The sequence below is a fragment of the Lonchura striata genome, chromosome 14 (assembly GCF_050655825.1).
Source record: "Lonchura striata isolate lonStrDom1 chromosome 14, ASM5065582v1, whole genome shotgun sequence".
Classification (NCBI taxonomy): domain Eukaryota; kingdom Metazoa; phylum Chordata; class Aves; order Passeriformes; family Estrildidae; genus Lonchura; species Lonchura striata.
In genome coordinates this window covers 11,285,069-11,305,235 of record NC_140716.1, presented here as the reverse complement: position 1 = coordinate 11,305,235, position 20,167 = coordinate 11,285,069, and the positions used below count along the sequence as shown (strand labels likewise).

The following is a 20,167-nucleotide window of genomic DNA, read 5'->3' as shown; positions in this document are numbered from 1 at the left end:
GGCAGGATGGATGTTGGGAACCCCAGCTCCCCCAAGCAGGTCACTGGGGCAGGTGGGATGGCCCAGTCCCCTCTCCACATCTAAGTTTATTCAGCTGCAAAACTGGAACAGTAGGAAGCTTAATCTCTGGGCTAAACTGCTACCCAAGTCAAAGGTGGTCTCTTTATTGTTGTAGTAAATAACAAACATGTTCCCAAGGCTCTGTAATTAACCTTTTTCATAAAGGGGAAATCAATCTCCACAGTTCCTTGCAGAACTTCTGTATCCTGTCTGGAGAGATCTGACATTCATCATCCTTCAGTAAATCCTGTGGGGAATCTTTGGAGCTGGCAGGGTCCAGCTCAGAGCAAGCTCCTGCAGGTACCATTCCCATGACAATTTACCTTTGAACTTAAGACCAAATTCCTCAAAAAAGGAGCAATCCCCTGCTGTAGGAAAGGGAAGGACAGTTTAGGAATATTCTCTTTCACTTTAGGAAAGCAGAACCCAAAAAAGGCAATTTCCAGGAGAGGATTAAAAATCTGAATCCTGAATTCAGTAGCTGATAGGGAAATCTGTTTTAGAGCAATCAAACCCACTCAGACCCATCCCATGCCTCTAATTGCTAACACCAGGATGTGCCAATGGTCATCTGCACTCTTGAGGTACGTGATGGAGAATTCAGGAAATGAAGAAATTGAAGGATTTTGACCTTTCAGCGGAAAGTTCTGCAGAAAAACATATCCTCAAGTATGTTTATATTTCCAGATAAATAAACATTCTCCAAAGGTACTCTAACAAGCAGATCCATAGCAGAGTAGATCAAAGGGGTTTTTATTTGCTCTACCTGCTGTCGGGCAGCCAAGATTGATCACTTTACCTAGGGAAAAGGAAAAAATCAATGTAAAAGAAGGAACAGGTTAAGTTTTAAGAGTAAAAACCCAAAGCTTTTCTCATGTGCCCATAATTTGATACTGTTTTTCCCAGAGGGTTTGCAGGGCTGTCCATTCTGTATTTTTTCAGTATTTTTTTTTCTGAATTGATGCTATGGTTTTATCAGAATTGGAATATGGAAAATGTCAAGTGTGATACAAGAACTCTTAATGTAACAATCACAGAATGAACTAGGTTGGGAAAGACTTTTGAGGTCATCAAGTCCAACCTATGACCTAACACCTCCTCAACTAAAGCACTGCACTGAGTGCCACATCCAGGCTTTTTTTAAACTGTTCTGTTTGGAAAGAAATCTTTGCTTTAAAACTTTTGATCTGTTCTAAGTAAAACACTGGAATTATGGAACTGACTGAAAAAAAAAGAAATTTAGAAATAAAATCTGTTTTCTGGGTTTAAAACCACTTATTGCTCTGCTATGAGGCATTTTCAAGGTTATCTTTGCAGTCACAGGTGACAGAATACTTTTCCCAGTGCTGAGACATGGAAGAAATGCATGATACTGTCCTGGGAGCTCCTGGAAGCTGTTGCAGTATGGGTTTGTTTCTATTTACAAATTAATTGGATTTGTTCTTGGAACTTGTTTGGCTTTACCTTAAGAATAATCCATATTGTCCAAATAACTTCCTAACAATAAGGACCCATGGTCACTGTCAGAGCTAAATCCCAATGTTACACTGCAAAGTAGCTGGAGAATTAGCTATTGCCTTAAATAAAAATCACATTTTCCCAAACCAAGCTGTAATCAGTGAGAATTGTTGATTTTCAAGACTTTTAAAACTGAGTCAATAAAACATGCTGAATCTTACCTTATCTATATTTTGAGTATCAAAAAGCATTGACGCCTCTCAAACAGAATTATTCTTTTTTAAAACAGAGTGAAATGAGAATGTATCTCTGCAAATTAAGCATTTTGGAAAGAATGGTTTCTTGAATAAGAATATTGTAAAACCCATCAGAGAAAAAAATGCACCTAGGAGGAGGATGTTGCATAAGGTGTTTGAGATAAAGGTTTTACCATTTTTGTGTTCTCATAAAATTTTACTGAAATGGAAGATTCTTCTGCTTAAATGTTCATTGTTATGCACATGCTTTGCAGAGATAATAGCTACCTTTGCCTAATCCTCATGGGCTGATTTGAATACAGAATTGGTATCATTCTCCGATTTCTTTGAACCTGGGGGAAAAGTATCAGTGTTTATTTCAAAAGACTTGGGGAATTTTAAGTTCCCCCAGATATCAGAGAGATTTTAGTCCATGACTGAAATCAATTGCAATATTTATCTGTTGGCTTTAATTTTTAAATATCCTTCAATATCAGGACCCGGAACATGATTTGCTTTTAAAAACAATTAAAATTTTTCAAGTTTCAGTTTTATTTTTTTTTTTAATGTAAGATTTTTTCTGTTCTTCAGCACAACTTATAAATGTACTAGGGATGTGTGAAGACCTTTTGTAGTGACTGGGAGTTGTATGCAAGTTTCTATTTTTAAGGCTGGTGCTTAGAGTACCATAATTTGTGGTGGAGAACTTGCTCTGCTGGGCCCGGGGAGCTGCACAGCCCCACCAGCCAGTGCTGTGAGGAGGCACCACGAGGCTGCTTTGTCCCATTATGGGTGTCAGAGCTCCAGTTCTTGTACTGAACAAGTATTTTCATTATCTAAACTGGAGTCATGACAAGATCCAGTCATTCAGAGAACTGTCCTGCAGACCATCGTGCTTTTGTCCTGCTCCCTGTGTGTAGATCAGAGTCTCAGACTTCCAGCATGAGTAATCACAAGCTTTTCCTTAACTAGGAGTTATTTTTAAAGAAATACAGTCACTTCAGACCTCTCCAGAGTCACCCTTATGCCAGAGCTCACCTCTAGGTCAGGGGTGGCTCCGTGTGGTGGAAAAGTCTCTCCTCCAGCCCGAGCTTCCAGAGAAAGGCTCAGCAGTCTCTGTTGTTCCATCCCAAGGCAGTTTATTGCAAGTTATCTAAAAGATTTTCTCCTGGGGCTGCTGTGGTTTGCTCAGAGCTCAGGCAGAGGCACACACATACCCTGACATCCTCTCTGACCCCGACTGCTTCTTCTCTCCCCGCCCAGGGCTGCTGCTCTCTTTTATATGGGACATTACGTGTTACATGGGTACAGTTTTCCCCCATGCCTATTACCTATATTAAATGGCGCTTTTCTACTCTAAACCAATCTGTGAGTGCCAACATCACCAAGAACATGGAGGTAAGGAAGGAGAAAGAGGGAGGACAGGGCAGGCCCAGATCCCTCCATCTTCAAACCTCTGACCCCCATGTACAAAACCAAAACCCCCTGTACAGCACTCAAAAATTCTTCCCTCTACTTTGTGACTACTTCTACTCTAATATCTAAACTTTTGTGACTTCTTGTTCTTCCTGCAAGGTTGGTAAATCATTCCATGGCTCAAACCCAAAATCACAGCTGTTTCCAGCTGCCTGCCAGGGTCTCAAATGCTTCTGACCTGGACCCGGAACATCCAAAAATGTCTGAGGGACATTGTGATTTCCAACACCCTTGGACCTGAGGAGTACCTGCAGTGAGTGGCTGTGCAGAGCCCTCTCTTGGCACTGGGAGGCAAAGAGATGAAGCCATTGTAAGACAGAATGTTTAATTGTTCCTGTGACTCACTGAAGGCAATATAAACATCAGTCTCCAGTCTACAGATTTGTCATTCACTTTACAGAAAGCAGCAGCTCTCTTCAGGCTGATGTAAACAAAACAAGATTTTGAGAAGCCATTTCCAGGATTATGTAAAGCTTTTGCCTGGACCTTTGGCCAAAGTGCAGGTCTGCACAGTGGGTGGCTCTGGGTGCTGCTGCCCTGGCTGCTGCTTTCCTGAGGTGCTCAGAAAAATAAATGTTTTATTAAATCATCTAGTCAGGGAAAAATTGATGTCTATATTTAGATTTATAGATATGTTTAAAAGACATTACTTTTATTAATGGGATTGAAAGATGTGCTGAATTTTAAACACACTTTAAAATACTTTCTGAAAAAGTGCAACCTTACTGCTTGAAAGCTTATGTGTGAGCTCAAGGCCACCTTATTACATTGCTTCAGGGACAGTCACATTTGTGCTTGGAATTCCATTCTTCATCTTCTGGAATTGTTGCATGATCCTCAGCTGAAAATTGTGTTCATGGATTGTGGAATGAGCACTTCATTTTAACCTTGATGAAATCTTACTGATTACACAATAGCTTGTAATTTATTAATTAAAAATAGATGGTGACCTCCCTCATATTTTGATTAACCTAGTATCTCTCACAGTAAGAACTGAATTAAATCAGAAATATCATAACAACTTTAAATATAATTATCTTGAGGGGTACTGAGAGCATTCCTTGAAGTGTTTTCATTTACAAGACAGCTAATTTGCATGAGTAACCACTTGGCAGCTGAAAAAAATACACCATGGAAAACATCCCACTCTGGAAACTATCTTAAATCTTCTAGTCATGCGTGAGAAGCTCCCTCAGTTGTCTTTTGGCTTTAATTAGATATGTTTTCAGTGAGAGAAGATGTGAAGGACAGGGGGCTCTGACCTCCTGTGAGCCTGTGAAGGAAGTGACAGACAGTAAGATGCAAACCTAAGGACTACAGCCAAGATACAGCTTGATTACAGATGCACTGAGTGATTTGGAAAGATAAACTTTGCATGACCCTGGAAAGAGGAATGCTGCTGAATGCTCAGGATTTCAAGTGAAGCCACTGAAGCATTCAGTAGCTCAAGGAAAATGTTGTGTCTTTAGGGCTAAAATGGAAATTTATATGCCTTTTTTGAAGTCTGGGCATGCAGGTGAATGATCTGCCCCTTTCTTCTGGAGGCAGCCGGGTGTATAAGGAAGAAATGCTCTGTGACTGAGGTATTGCTGCTGGCTGTAGCACTGGGAGGGAGAATTGGGTTTGGGAAAAGGTAAAACTCAGGTTTGCCTTGCTGGAACACCTTGTGAGGCTGTGCCTGGGCTGAGGTGGGTGTTTGGGCAGCTGCAGCCCTGCTGTTTGTGTCAGGCACAAGCAGCTCAGAAAGCTGCAAAGAACAACAGTGGGAACACTTTGCCATCTGCATCTCCTTGTCTTCTTTCCATCCTCCATCCACCTTCTTGGGAGAAATGTGGATGCACATTTTGGGGATGCTGCAAGTAAAGAACCTTCTCTTATTGTTGTTTTACCTTAAAAAGCAGAAAAGCGTAAGGAAGCTGTTTACAGATACTCATTGCTCTTACATTTGGAATTCTTGAGTATTTCTCTAGAATAAATGATGATATTTATTGCTTTGCCTTTGCAGAAATATGAGTTTTTGTATCACCCCAGCACAATTTATCTCTATGGTTCTCAAATGGTGTAAAATCCATTAATGATGCTACTGTTTTTTACTTAAAAGCAGCTATACAAGTAAAGACATCAAGTCAATTTTGCTGCAGCATTTCTCTTTGTAAACTGAGCCTTTGTTCTCAACCTGAAAGTGCACCAATATAATTTACTCAACTTTCCAAATGTCTGAAATTCAACTGGAATTTTAAGAATCTGAAGTAGAATAATTTTTTAACATCTAGACTGTAGAAAAACCTTTTTTCCCCCAAGAATGTAGGTACTAAGGCTTCATCTACCCAGAAGTGTTGTTAAAGACTGAACGAACCAATCTTACATATTGTATTTAGCTCTGGAATCTGAGGAAAATGTCTTTTACACACTCTGGGAAGTCACTCCATGCTTTGTTTTCCCCTCTAAATGGGTCACATACCTTCACTCCATGCTATGAACTCAAATCGTGCATCAGTACTTTTTCCAGAGAACTCTCACCTTGACTGCTTCATGTTAACTGAACAATTTAGGGCTTTGCTTATTTTAATAGTTCAGACTTATGATATTCATCTCTTCCATGCAGCAAGGCAGAAATAGAGTTTCCAATCTCTGTGGCCATTGGGCAATTTTCTGTGCAGAAAATCCCTGTGTGGAAAAGCTGCTGAAGGCTGCTCCCTGGAATAGAACCACTTCACTCTCAGCTCCTGCTGCTCTCATTTCATGCAGGTGTAATTGGTACTGAGGTAATGGTTTTTGACTTGCTCCCAGGTGCTGGGAAAATGCAGCCTTCCAGTTGGACAAAGGGAGGAGCTCTTGCAGGACACCTCCAGCTGCCACCAGCTGGGCTGCTTTGCTGTTTGATGGCAGAAGATGTGCTCGGAGGGGATTTAGGAGCTGAAGTGTCTCCCAGTCCCTTGTGCACATTTTTGTCTCCTAAGAAGGGCTGTGGAGAACCAGGCCTGGGCGTTTGCCTGCCTGGTGAGCTGATGGCCCTGTGTGTGCCATGGGCATGGCTGAAACTGGCTCAGGGAGCTGGGCCCCAGACAGGTGAGGGTCCTGGTGGGTGAGGCAGAACTAAGCTGGACTCAGAAGCAACATGTCCAGGAAAGGCAGGGTGAGGCTAAGGAGCTGCACTCTGTGGTGTTGGGTCACTCTGAAGGGAGCTGCTGGAGGGGGGTGCACTGAGAGCACAGCAGTGAGTGCCTCAGAGCCCTGCTGGGGCTCTCCTTGCTGTCCTGCATTCACCTTACTCCAGTTTGCACAAGCTTTGGATGTGTCAGCTGAGCTGCTCCTAATTCTTTCCCAATCTTCAGACAGTTAAAAAATTTCCTGTGTGGCTGGGGTAAATGCAGGGCTATAGCAGCAATGGTTTATAATCCTTTCAAGAACATTGCCACTGGTCTTTAAAGTACCTGTAGGTTATGTCAAGAGTACTTTTTTGGAATCAGAGACACCCCCTGTGCAGTGCTTATGCAGATTACACACACATGCAGTGATGCTGCTGTTGCAGCTTTTCTATTTTTAGTTAAGAAGGTCCCCAAGGATGTAAGCATGGGTATTCCTCATTTACCAGCTGCAGGAAAGAACCTGAAATGGTTATTCCTTGGCTTGTGGATGATCAAAGAGTCTTTTGCATAGGTGTGATTCTACATCATGAATTCAGGATTTCATCAAAGCTGCTGCTCTACTGGCCCACATAGAGGTAATTGTTTAATGTAGCTGCTTATGTTCCACACACCTCAGAGATAATGCAATAATAAAAATAACCAAAGCACATAACCAAAAATGGTTATTGCGCTCCCCTTGCTGAAGCACAGTGTAGGTTTGGGGATATATGTGGATATCTCTAAGGGACTGGCTAAGTGAGATAACAACACCTGCTTCTGCAGGGGAGCTCTAGAGTTTGTGTGTGTGTTTGTGGTTAATGCTGATGGTTTTATTAAGTCACAGTGATGTGCTTGCTAATTATTTTAGTTTTGTGTAAGTGTTCCTGATGAGTAGATAAAAGCTCTTATAGGTTACATTTTGGAAAAAGATCTAATTTTTATCCTAAAATGTTAAAGGTAGTTGGGATCCTCATGGAAAGAAAAAGGAAGAAAGAGCAGTCACCTTCAAAGTCACTGCTAGGGCTGTACTGGAAGCTGGTCACCACCTGGGCTCCTGGAGGTGAAATACAATGGAAACTCCTTTAAAGCACCAGCACTTTGCCCTATCTGTGAAACGAATGATCTGGTTTGAACAAGAGTTTCATCCTTAGATGTTGGTTGTTCCTATGCATTGAGCTACTTGTTTCATGTTCAATAGAGCATGTTCCTATGCTCTATTGAACCTCAGAGTTTTGCTTGTTTCTGGTCAGCCTGCAACTGTTTCATCTTCATAGGGAGCACAGTGCCATGAACCTGCAGTAATCCACAGGAGGCCTTTTAGATCACTCAGGGTACCTTCAAAAAGTGTCCTTGAAATCTAATTTCTTTCTCTCTTAGGAGCTTTAGAAGTCACCTGCAGTGACCTAGAAGAGGATATGCCTTAAAATATGTAAGTGTGAACCTGTTCCATGAGCCAGTGTTGCAATGTGTGAGTCACAGTAAGAAAATATTACAGTGCATTTGGGAGAGATGAACATACTTCCAATAATTTTGCTTAACTACTGTGCCCTTTTCTGATTAAAGCTCCCTGGATTTTTGTGAAATACCATGGATTTGCCAGAGACACTTTTCCTAGGCAGTAAACAGAAAAGTATTGATGGGAACACATTGCCAGACAGAACATTGACCTCGGAGCAAAGTCTCTGCAAACAGGAGGCAGGACATGGACTGCTACTCTGAATTGTCAGATCACTGCAGAAAGGGGACATGCAGGGATGATGTTGTCTCAGAAGACATTAGAAAACAAGAGGCAGAGCTATGCTAGAGGATCAAGAACGATTTCCACAGCTATATCAGGGCCTGACAGGTAGCTGTGTGTCTCAGGGGAGTCCAGCCCATCTGTTGTAAGTGGCCAGCAGCCAGAAGATGATAGGCAGCACAGGAACCAGACCTTGCAATGTGCCCCTGTGGATGTTAATGACAAATCAATCCAAATCTCTTGAGCTCCAGGACATTTTTTCTTATGTCTAGTTTCAAGTGAAAAAGACAATTCTTATGCAAAAAGCATGTGTAATAAAACTTTAATTGATAAGTAAGTCCTGATAGGAAATATTCCTCGCAGCTATTTCCTTTGTTAATCAGGTGTACTGCCCAGTTAAGTCTGCAGTCCTACATCTCAAGGCTCTGCTATCTCAGCACACTGTGTGAGACACAGCCACTCCCAAGGGATCTCTCACCTGAAACACAAACCTGGAGAGCAGAAAAAGAAAAGCAACATGACTTACTCAAGGTTATGAGAATCTGAAAGTTGGGAGTCGAGTTCATATATTTGAACTCATGGAGCATCTCCCAGCCACAGTTTGTACCAACCTCCAGTAGCAGTTAGATGTGAGGGTCTTAGAATCTCACAGATGTGCTGAATTTACTTTTTGGGGAACTTTTCTTGGAGGTGCAGTGTGGAAAGATGCAGTTGGTCAGAGCAGCTGAAGGATGTAGACATGCTCAGATTGCCATCTCTTCTTGTAGAAGCCAACTAAAAAGTGCTGCAGACATTTGCCTGTTGAGAGTAGATGGGGTATCAGCTGCACTCTGCTAGATGCAGGATAGAAGAGATAGAAGATGCACAAGATATCCAAATGTTTAAAAATATTCCATCACTTCAGTTCACAAGATTTACATTGGTTTTAAGTAGTGGTTTCAAGGTTCTTACAAGAACTAACATCTGCTATTACTGGTGTTCAGAGAAGTTTGAGTCCATGGCTGCCTAGGTGCCAAATGTATATTTATGTCAGTACATTTATAACTCAGAGATTCTCCAGACCTCTTTGGGAACTGCTTTCCTTGTGTCAGCCTTTCATTCATTTCCCCCTTTCTCAGTGGTGATGTTTTCTGCCTGTAAAAGCTACCTGGAAACCAGTTTACACACATGCCACCAAACCCCTCCCTCACACGTAAGTGGCTCAGCATGGGCACAGTCAGAACAGTGTGAGGGATCAACAACACATCAGAGTGGGGTGAGCTGGGCAGCTCCACTCTGAACCTCCCTGAGAGAGCTCCTGATGTTTGAGCTCTGCAAGGAGACAGAATGTGTTTTTAAAGATATTCTGGGACTGGGGATGAGATCTGTTTCAAGAATGAGAGGTATGATGAGGCCATTCTCCAAGAGGGAAAAACAAACTAACAGAATAAAGCCTGCTGATGTGTTTAGATAGAATTGGGACATAGATTTGAAGAAATTTGCATACTGTTTTCATAAGGCACAAAGAAGCCAAGAAAAAAGGCAGAGTCATTAAATGAAGAGACAGCAAACCTGAAGGCAGCACTGAGGGGCAGTCTGATGGCTGCTGAACTGAATGTGTGAGGGACATGACCATGCAGTCTGTCTGGGCACGTGTGTTAATCCCCTGGCAAGAGCAAGGACACCAAGGCAAAGGGAGGAAATGCCCCCTTGTTGATTCTCATGAATGGGTCTGTGTGGTTACAATTTTGTCAGTGCATCTTTCCTTGAAAGGAAAACCAGGCTTGGTGGAAATAAGAATGCAGTTGTGCTGAGAGGTGCTGATCCATACTAAACCTTCACTGTTTCCAGGCATGGAGGGAGACAGGAAGAATTTTGTGCCTACACCCTTAACAGTGAATTTAGGCACTGCAATCTTCCTATGTGCTCAAAGAAGGAAAGTAGCTGCTTGGGAAATTACAGGAAAGGAAAATTGGAGCACATTATTTTGGCAATGTTTTGGCTCACCTAGGTGCTTGAAAAACCTAATGTACCTTAGTTAGAGACCTCTGTACCCCTCCAAGGAACTACTGAAAATAGCAACACAATCAGAGAGCGAGACTGGAGACTCTGAGACTGGACTGGAGAGTTGCCAGAGAAAAGAAAAAGCCAGAGTCCCATTATTTCTGTAGAGTTCATCTAAGTCTTGGAGTTGTCCTCCATCTAAAGCCAAGCCATTTTGTTTATGCCACTTCTTTCACAGTTTAGTGTACCTCAAGAATCAAACCAGAACCAGGTTTAATCCAAGACCACACTTAAATCTCCAAACTGTAGATTACTTAGTGCTGAGCATAACCAACATTGTAGGTCCTTATTAATAGATTTTGACCTTGAATCTTTTATTAGCTTGGATTTCTTGTTTGTATTTTGAATTTGGAGCTAAAAGGAGGTAGTAAGTATCAGGAGGGGTCTAGTCCAGTGTTATCACCCAGCAGGGCTGCACACTTATCTATGATCAGTTCTGGTCAGGTGGTGATGGTGTTTACACAATGCTGTAAAAAAAGCTGTGATGCTTTGGAGATGAAGAGAATGAGATGCAAAGTTTTAATACCATGAAACAAATTTTCAAGTGGTCTGTGGCCATTCTGAGAGCTGGTGGGTCTGTTCTAGTCCGAGTGCATTCCATACCTTTGTGTGTTCTTATTGTATCCTGACAGCCAGTGTGCCTGGGCTGGAAAGAGAGGCCAGGTTGGAGTATTTATAGCACAGACAGCTAGAGCTGGAAGATGCCCTTGAAGAAGTGGAGGGGGCATGGAGACCTTCTGGCCTGCATAACTATGCTCCAGCACAACATGCCCGTCACTGCACATCCAGGCTGGGATGGGGAAGGAAATGTGCTGTGACAGCTCAGGCACAGCAACTGGCAGCAAAACAACGTGTTGTGTAAATAGGCCAAGGCAGACTGGGTCTGTAAGCTGATTAGGCTCCTGTATTTCCAAGTAATTAATAGTCATGAAGAAGCTTTACAAATGTTCTTAACACCATGGAGGCATCCCTGGGCCTGTTACAGAAACACACCTGGGCAGCTGCTGCCTTTGTTGTTGGGACCAAGGCTGGTTAATGCTTGCTCTCTGTCACCAGTGACTGTGCAGGCTCTGTGGGCAGCACTGCAGAGACTATTTGCCCCATGATTGTATGAAGCAGAGTCATGGCTCAGAGGAAAGCTCAGACAAGCATGGAAGAGAGAGGGGTGAGGCATCAGAGTGATCCATCCCTTGTGTGGGGAGCCCAGGGAGTCACCTGGGGCTGTGTGTCCAGCCATGGGAGCTGGGCAGATATTTTCAGATCTGGGAGTTCTCTGTCTCATCAGATGTGCTTGACATGAATTAGGCTTTTGCTGTTATGTATACACACATCTTGGTTTGTTTTCCCTTCTCCCACCAAGAAAATATAAGTAAACTATTATTTCTGATGGAGTTTACACATGGAGTTTAATCAGAGCGAGGCTTGAGAATTCAGATCCCTGGAGGCAGAGAGTAGGAAGGGCAAGAAAGCTGGTGATGCAAAGCCTGTCATTTCCTACAGCCACAGTGACTGGAGCTCCCTTGTCATCTTTCCTTTATTTGCTGTGGCATAAAGTGATCCCAGAGCAGGTATTAATGACTAAGCTGAACAGCTAAAAAAAGTAATTGGCTTTTCATATTTTAGTAAAGCATGCCTGTATTTCAAATTGTGTATCTTTTGTAGTGTCTCTGACTTACCAGCCTTTGTAATTGATCTTTTAGGGTAATAAATTCACTTTTTATCATGCAAAGATTGTTTTTTTTTTCATCTGGCCAACTGCTAAAGTTTCAGTAATGATGGCAGCATTGGCTGGGGAATGCTGTTAACAGTTTAAAGGTACTAAGATCAGGAGTTTGTGTGACCTTCTCATTAGTAGACCACAAGTTCCATCCAGTGTTTCCTACATAGAGTCTGAAAACCTGTGGTTGAACACTGTGCTTTCTAATTTAGATGCTCAATTGCTGATAAATCCAAAATACACATGTGTGGCCTACCCAGTGTTTACTTGCATGAATGTTAGATTTGATTTTCAGTGTGAATGTAGCTGACCATTTTTCAAGCATGGCATCTTGGTTTCAATTTTCCCTGTGGAATTTTCAGGTCTCGGATATCTCTTCTCTAGGATGATAATTATAGCTTATGAACAAGGTGTCTTCCTTTGAATATCTTTCTAGATGGAACTCTTTCAGTTACTTGTAAAAATAATGGATAGAAGCAACTTAGGAGTAGATGTATAATTAGCTCTGGGATGACTAAACAATGGGAGTTAGAGCACATCAGAGGTACCAGCACTGGCCTAACAGGAAGGATCAAGAGGAGTTGGATCACCCTGTTTGCACCATGTTAATTTATTTTATTTCTTTCTCTGAACTGAGGGAACTCTAAAGTGTTTGCAGTAGTTCAGTCCTTGTAACTCTGCCGGGTTCCTCGTGGGTGATGCACTCACCCCACTGCAGTATCCAGCAGGGACAGAGGATCATGGCATGGTTTGTGTTGGAAGGGACCTTAAAGCTCATCTCATTCCAGCCCTGCCATGGGCAGGGACACCTTCCACTGTCCCAGGCTGCTCCAAGCCCTGTCCAACCTGGCCTTGGACACTCCCAGGGATGTGGCAGGATGGCCAAACATCTGTCTATGGGTGATGCCATCTGGGCAGGCCAAACCTGAAGGTGTTTTACCTAGAGCAAGTGCTTTGGGAACACTTCCCTTCTTGTTTGGAAAGGGGGGCTGGAACCTCTGGGGTCTCTGTGAGCTGAGCTGAGAACCAAGGCCACAAGACATGCTGGTGGCACACTCTGTTGTTGGAGCTGATAGGCAACACCCCTGAACCACAGGGACACCAGGGGTCCCTTCACGCCTGCAGTGAGTCCACTTGGCTGTGATTGGAGCCACAATCTGGGGAGCAGCTTTCAACTGCAAGGTCTGTCCCCACTGAGGCCACCCCTGCAGAATAAGCAATAAGCACTTACACCTCTGTGGGAATGAGGACTGGAAGGATTCTGTTTGATGGCAGTGGGACACAGCCTGGATCCTCCTGGCCTTTCAGCCCCCAGTTTGTCCTGTGCTCATTCTCAGCACAGGAAGTGCAGACATGGTCAAGGGACTCTGCAGAGGAGGGTGAAGTGGGGAGTTTGATTCTTCCCCTTCTCATGGGCTGCTGACAAGGTTTGCCTTTCTTTCCCCCTTCCACATCCATAAAACAACTGCTCCCATGGACTTTGAATTTCATCACTGGGAGTACATTTTGTAATATCTCCTGACACTTCTTTCTCAACTGTTAATTTAGTTGAGCTCTCTGCTGCACAGGCTAATGTTCAGTGTGGAGGCAGTGGAAAATCATTTAATAAAACTTAACGCTGCTTTCATTTCATGGCTGTTATTATCGAATATTAGTCATTGCTGAGAATCATTCCTTGAACAGTTTGTTCTTATCATCTGAATGCATTTGGCTATCACCCCTTTGAAATGCAGCAGCATTTTGGGTGGTAAAGGAAGGCAGCTTTCATTTTGTTCAGTTGTGCATCTTGAAAGCAGTTGTGATCTTAGCGAACAGGAGTTATTGTAATTTTAGTGCCTTCTGTGGTAGTTCAGCATAAAAGATGAAGTTTTAGCTGAAGTTTCATGAAAGGACACCAGAGTTTAAAAAAATTACAAGTGGTTCTGCTACCAATGAAACTTGTTTCTCGCAAAAAGTAAATGTGTTTGGTTCAGTCAAAGTTAAGAAACATTTTATTGCTGTTGGGTCAGAAATACCCTTTGCCTTCTATTAATATGAATTGATAAGAGCTGGGAGGAACAGCCCCAGACCTTGCAAAGCTTTCTGTATGTGTGTTTATATACAGGTACTGACCACCACAGTTCTGCTGCCTATTAATATGAACAAAGCTCCATGTACAAACATTTAAAACACTTTCAAGACCAATAATGTTTGCAGTGCAGACTGAAACCCTTTAATAATGTTTATTTTCTCTTTATATTCATTGGGTAATGAAGATGTGTGCTACCAGTGTTACTCTGGTGAAAAACCAGTGCATTCCCACCTGTAATTTTCTATTGAAAAGGGTGTAGCTGTTTCATCCAGACACCCTGATCTCTTGGGGCAGAAAAACATTGTGTTTTATGTTAGAGTTTAGATCTGTGGAAATAACAACCCTCAAACAGTTTTTAACACCTGGGAGATATTTCAAAATATCTGCTGCTTTGCCATGTTTTTTTTTCTTCTAATCTTCCATTCTGAATGCTATGTTTTCCAGTCAGACAAATTTTTCTGTGCTTGATGCTGATATGTATTTCACCCAAACAGCACACAGCAAGCAGCTCTACTTATGCTATTTCTTTTCTACAGCTTGGATAAATTCTAAGAAGTTGATGTTGCTTTCAGATGCTGTGGTAGGACCAAACCTGGTTCACCAGGAGACATAGAGAGGTTTGGAAGGAACTTTGAGAACATCTGGAGCACTCCAAACACACATATTAAAAATTCACAGAGTGAGTTTGATGGGATGGTGCTTACAGTCTCATGGATCAAAATGTCCGTGGTGAAGGAGAAAGTGCTGCCCCTCGTGGTTTGTTTATTTGATATTTGTGTTTTAAGGAAGGCTAATTCTGCTAGAGCTCTGTACGAGGTGCAGGGGCTTCCTGAGGAGATGTTTATTGTAGTGGTGAGCCAGCCCAGCCTGTGCCCATCACAGCTTTCTCCTGTGCTTTCCCTCAGATGCACCTCGATCTGAACATGGGAACCCTGCATTTGCTTTCTGGTGTGTGGGTGTCTTGAGTCAACTCTCCCTGTGGTGCCTGGCAATGTTTTCTTGCCCTCACAGCATTCACTGTGCCTCTGAGAGAAGGGCAATGTCTTCTCTGGGTAAATGAGGAGTCTGCGTGTTCAGGGCACTCTTGGAGACAGCAGCAAAACTTAGCTAAAACTGAGAAGAAATCTCTTCTTATTTCCAAGGTCATCCTCACTCAAAATTTACTTAAACATTAATAATTTGCTAAAAGTTAAAAGGGCTTTTACAGAAGCATCATGGACTCCTGAGCTGGAATTTTCTCCATCTGGCAGAAACTGGTCCTTCCCAAACTTTTATCCAAGATGTATTGCCATTTCATGAGTCAGATAGAAAACCTGATGTTGTAAGAGAATGAAATCCCCTGTCACTCAATTTCAGTTAATTTCTATTTGGAGTAAGATGTGTGGGAAGAGGGAATATCTCTAATTGTCACATTTAGAAAGAATAGGCAAACTTTTGGGTGCACAAGTGTTTCTCAGGGGACTATGTAACTTGTAGGACAGCTGTGTCTACCTGCCAAGCTGATTTCTCTCCTTGCACCCATTCTTAAGACTTATCTCAAAGACTTACCATCCCTCTTCCTTTCCTACCTCAGCTTGACAAACTGCAATTATTTTCCTCTTGTGCCCAACTCTGGTTTCACCTCTTTTCCTTCTTCCCCTCTGTGCTCGACAGAGCTGAGTTTACTGGGAGCTACCCAGGGAAACTTTGAGGATTTGATTCTGCTCAGATTGAATCAGAGGCTCTCAGGCATCTTTGGGTTGTGCTGGTTCCATGCCCCAAATCTTGCTTCTCTCTGAGCTGTGCAGGCTGTGTGCCCATCAGCCTGGGCACTGGAGATCCTGGATTCCCAGCAGGATCCAGTGCATCCTGTGCTGGAGTGGTGCTGGAACTCAAAATGTCCCTCAGACATTTTTGGATGTTCCAGGTCCAGGTCAGAAGCATTTGGGACCCTGGCAGGCAGCTGGAAACAGCTGTGATTTTGGGTTTGAGCCATGGAATCATTTACCAACCTTGCAGGAAGAACAAGAAGTCACAAAAGTTTAGATATTAGAGTAGAAGTAGTCACAAAGTAGAGGGAAGAATTTCTGAGTGCTGTACAGGGGGTTTTGGTTTTGTACATGGGGTCAGAGGTTTTAAGATGGATTTGGGATTTGGGCCTGCCCTGTCCTCCCTCTTTCTCCTTCCTTACCTCCATGTTCTTGGTGATGTTGGCACTCCCAGATTGGTTTAGAGTAGAAAAGCACCATTTAATATAGGTAATAGGCATTGGGGAAAAACTGTAACCATGTACCACGTAATGTCCCATATAAAAGAGAGCAGCAGCCCTGGGTGGGAGAGAAGAAGCAGTCGGGAGTCAGAGAGGATGTCAGGGTGTGTGTGTGCCTCTGCCTGAGCTCTGAGCAAACCACAGCAGCCCCAGAAGAAAATCTTTTAGATAACTTGCAATAAACTGCCTTGAGACCGAACAACAGAGACTGCTGAGCCTTTCTTTGGAAGCTCGGGCTGGAGGAGAGACTTTTCCACCACACGGAGCCAGCCCTGACCCAGGGTGGGCTTCAGCAGAGTGGGATCCCTTTAGAATAAACACATCTCTGGAAATGTACAATGGGATCACTGCAGTGGTATTTTAAAGGGCAGCCAGCTATATTTGTATGACAGCACTGAGGGTCATTGCCTGCCTCACGTGATTTATGTGGACCAGGCTTGTGGCCAAACACTGATCATGCTGATTGAAAAAGGCTGGGGAGGTGTATCCGAACACTGCAAATATCAAACCTCTTTTGTTTATAACTTTATTTAAAAAGGGAAATTTAGTAGGAAAATTAGAAATATACTCAATGATAGAGACTTGGGGCATTTTTAACAATTTCAAAGCAAACCCCCACTCTTGTGGGAGTCAGACATCTGTGGGGGTAAGGCCAGCCTGTTGTTCTGATTAATGTAATACAAATGCAAATAACATCAAGATTTAAAATTCAGGAAGCTGAACTACAACCCTAAGCTAATCATTAGCAAAACCATTAGAAGGATTTGATTTCTTCAAATCCTGAAATCATGCACAGGTTTTTTAGTGAGAGAAGGGAGGTTCCTCATAGAGGGTTCAAAACAATAAGAGGGTTAAAAAGCAACATAGTGGATTTTGAAGGGGGCTGTGGGCAGTTATCCATCTCAGAAATACTTATTCAATAATAGGTATCGGGGTGAGATGATTTATATATGCCCCAAATCCCTTTAACACCGACATTACATATTAGAAAATTCCCTTTTGTAGATATAATCAAATAGCAGAAAATAATCAACAAAGAGAAAGAGCAAGGATTAAACTCATTCATCACTAACTAGCACATCTGTAGCAAATCCAGAGAAAGAAAAAAAGAAAAGGGAGGGAAAACAAGCATCTTTATCATCTTGTACGTGTTCCTAATTTATTACTGTGCACATGATGGGTGAGTATCAGCATCAGTATTATAGCTGGAAGTAGAGAGCAATGACAAAGCAGAGAGCAACATTTTCCTCATTTGGTTCTTGTCAGGGGCTCAGGAGGGGCCTGAAGGTGCAGCCTGGCCCATGCAGCCCCTCAGTGCTTCAGCCAGAGCTCGTGGGGTGAACTCTACCTGTCCATTCCCAGACTCATTTTGAGGTCTGCCAGTGTTATGGCAGAGGATTTTGTCCTGTCTGCATGACTTTGTACGATGCATCCCCAGCAGCAGGCAGCTCTCAGAAGCACAGAGAGCTCCAAGGATTGCAGGAGGAGAGGAGAGGCTGCAGAGGAAGGTGCTTGCTCACACCACAGGTGAGCTCTGCCTTGTGCCACCTGCACATGGACGGGGGGCTTCCCTAAAACAGAGGGGATGAGTGAGGGTCTGCACAACAGCCTCAAATGTAATTCGATCAACCCGCGCTCTTGTGAAATCCAGTACTGCTCATTTGGTTCTGGATATTCCTTCCTAGATGTAATTTTTACCGCTGTAAAGTGTTTTGATAGTTTGTTCACAGTGAAATGTCTCTTTGACTTCAGCATTTGTTTGTTTCTTTGCTAAGCATCCCCTGTTAAGTATGGCAGCATGCTGCAAAGTGCTTTTAAATAACTAGACCTGTAGCCACCCCAGTAAAGGAACTAGGAATGCTTTATGGAGCAAAACATTGTTTTCATTGTTTTTCCAATTACTTTGGAATTCATAAGGTTCAGTGGCTCACAATGGGCCTCCCAGCCATTATTGCAAATTCACACAGTTCTGCTGTAGGTAAATTACAGGATAGAGAACTCCAGCAAGAAAAGAAACTCCTTTCTGCCAAGCCTTCCTTCCCCTTGACTTTCTCCTGCTTCTCTGTGTTCTCTTTGTTCTGCTCTGGCTCCAAGTAATGAGTTTCTGGCTACTGCTGGTGGATGTTCAGAGAGCTTCTTGGAAAATCAATGAGATGGGACTTGAAACACTTTCTCATCTGTGAGAGTCCTTTTCAGCCATTAGGAGGAACAACCTGTAAGTTCCTATGGCTCTTCAGGAAGCAGCTGTTTCTACGCAGCTGCCTGGAGCAGGAAAGGGGTCAGGAGTCCCTGTGTCTGTCCTGTGCTGTGTTTAGCAGGGGCAGCTGGGATAACGTTTCTATCCTTCCTGGGAAACTGTGGACCTTGAGGAGAAATAAGCCTGTTCATCTTCTTTTTCCTCTTCTTTTTTTCTCTGTGCTCTCCTTTACCTCTCCCTCTGCCATGTCCTTCTCTCTTCCCATCTTCTCTGGGCTGTGTGTGCTGTTTAAACCCCTCCTGCTGTTCCTCTGATTGATGCAGCAACAAACAATGGCCCTGTGGGGAGATCAGCAGGAGCCACTTGGTCTGCTGAGGGGAGGTAACCACAGTGTAGCAAGGAAGCAAAAGTTTATTTAGAGGAGCAAACAGTAAACAACACCTTGGCAAACATCTCAGGACTGCTGCATCCTAGAGAAGAGTGAAACCCCTGAGACCTCTCTCTGTACCCCAGGCAGAGTGCACTTTCATGGGTTCAGGTTCAAAGTACGGATTTGGACTTTGCTTCTCCAGACTGTGTGTCTGTCCATCCCTCCTAAAAGCTTCTGGCACTGTCAGACAGCTCCACCAGTTTGACAGAGGGATGGTGGCTTACAGATGGGGTTCCTGTAATATTCACAGCAATAGAGGGGCAGTGAAATCCCCTCACCCTGAGGTGAGAAGTTGCCATAACGCCAGGTCTCACCAGTGCTGGAGGGTCCAGCTGGATTTTGTGAGTGCCCCAGGCACAGAGAAAGCTCCCACTGAAGTTTGCACCTTCCCAGACCTGAGGGAATTTTGTAGAGCTCCAGATATGGATGACAGGGCTACTCTGTGTTCTGGTTACATGATTTTCCAAAGACTGCATGGTGCCCAGATGAAATCAGTCCAACTTGCCATGAGGCTTCACTGCCAGTGCAGAAGGTCCAGGGAGGTAATGGATGGGAAAGAGGTGCCAGCTCACCAGCAAGAAGGGAAACTTTGGACAGGAGTGAGGGCAGCAGTGAGAGAAGCACTGGAATATGGCAATGGAACATTTAACATTGATAGAGAAGAGCCCTTATGGTGGGGCACAAGTGAAGGTGTGGGGTGGGGTACAAGGCAGGCTCTGAGGTGGAGCAGGGTGTTTATGTCCCAGCAGGAGATGCCAGAAGAGAATGGGAATACTTTTTCTGTTTCATCACATTTCTCAGGAGAAAAACAGAGTATAAAGCAATGCTGAAATCCTCAGAGAAAGTCGGAAAAACATTTATTGTCTCCAGAACATGAAAACAAAAACTATCACCTACTTGCATCTTGAATGTCTAGAATGTACAAAACCTTATCTAAGAGGGTGGCTCTTCATTGGTTGCTTCTAGTCCTGCTCACTATCAAAGATGAAATGTTTGCAGACTTGGGCTAGAAACTTCACCAGAAATTGCTGGTGAATCAAAATAGAAATGGAGGAAGCTGAGTAAACATAAACTGACTGTGTTAATTGTCTGTCTCTGAAGGGTCATAGAATGTATTTTGGAAAGCTCAGCTGTACGTTTAAGCATCAGGGTAGCTTTAAGTAACTCAGCTTACTTTACAGGTGTTTTAAAGCAGCCTGGAAAAGAACAGGAGGATTGCTCCTGTTGCTGAAGGTCTCCAGGACAGGACACACTGTCTCTCTCCTGTGCTAGTGTAGGGATATACTATGAACATTCCAGCACTCTGCTGCTTCCAGCCATGGAATAACTGACGGATAACACAAGAGAGGAGTCCCTGTGAGTGGG

At 43.3% G+C, this 20,167-nt stretch overlaps 1 long non-coding RNA gene across 1 annotated transcript in view; it reads left to right on the top strand.

Annotated features, from left to right (window-relative positions):
* LOC146766086 (uncharacterized) overlaps nucleotides 1-20,167 on the top strand; it is a 50,524-nt gene that overhangs the window by 13,616 nt on the left and 16,741 nt on the right. The window contains exon 1 of the long non-coding RNA XR_014958415.1: nucleotides 1-20,167. This exon is cut by the window's left edge and continues 13,616 nt beyond it. This is a non-coding gene — a long non-coding RNA (uncharacterized LOC146766086).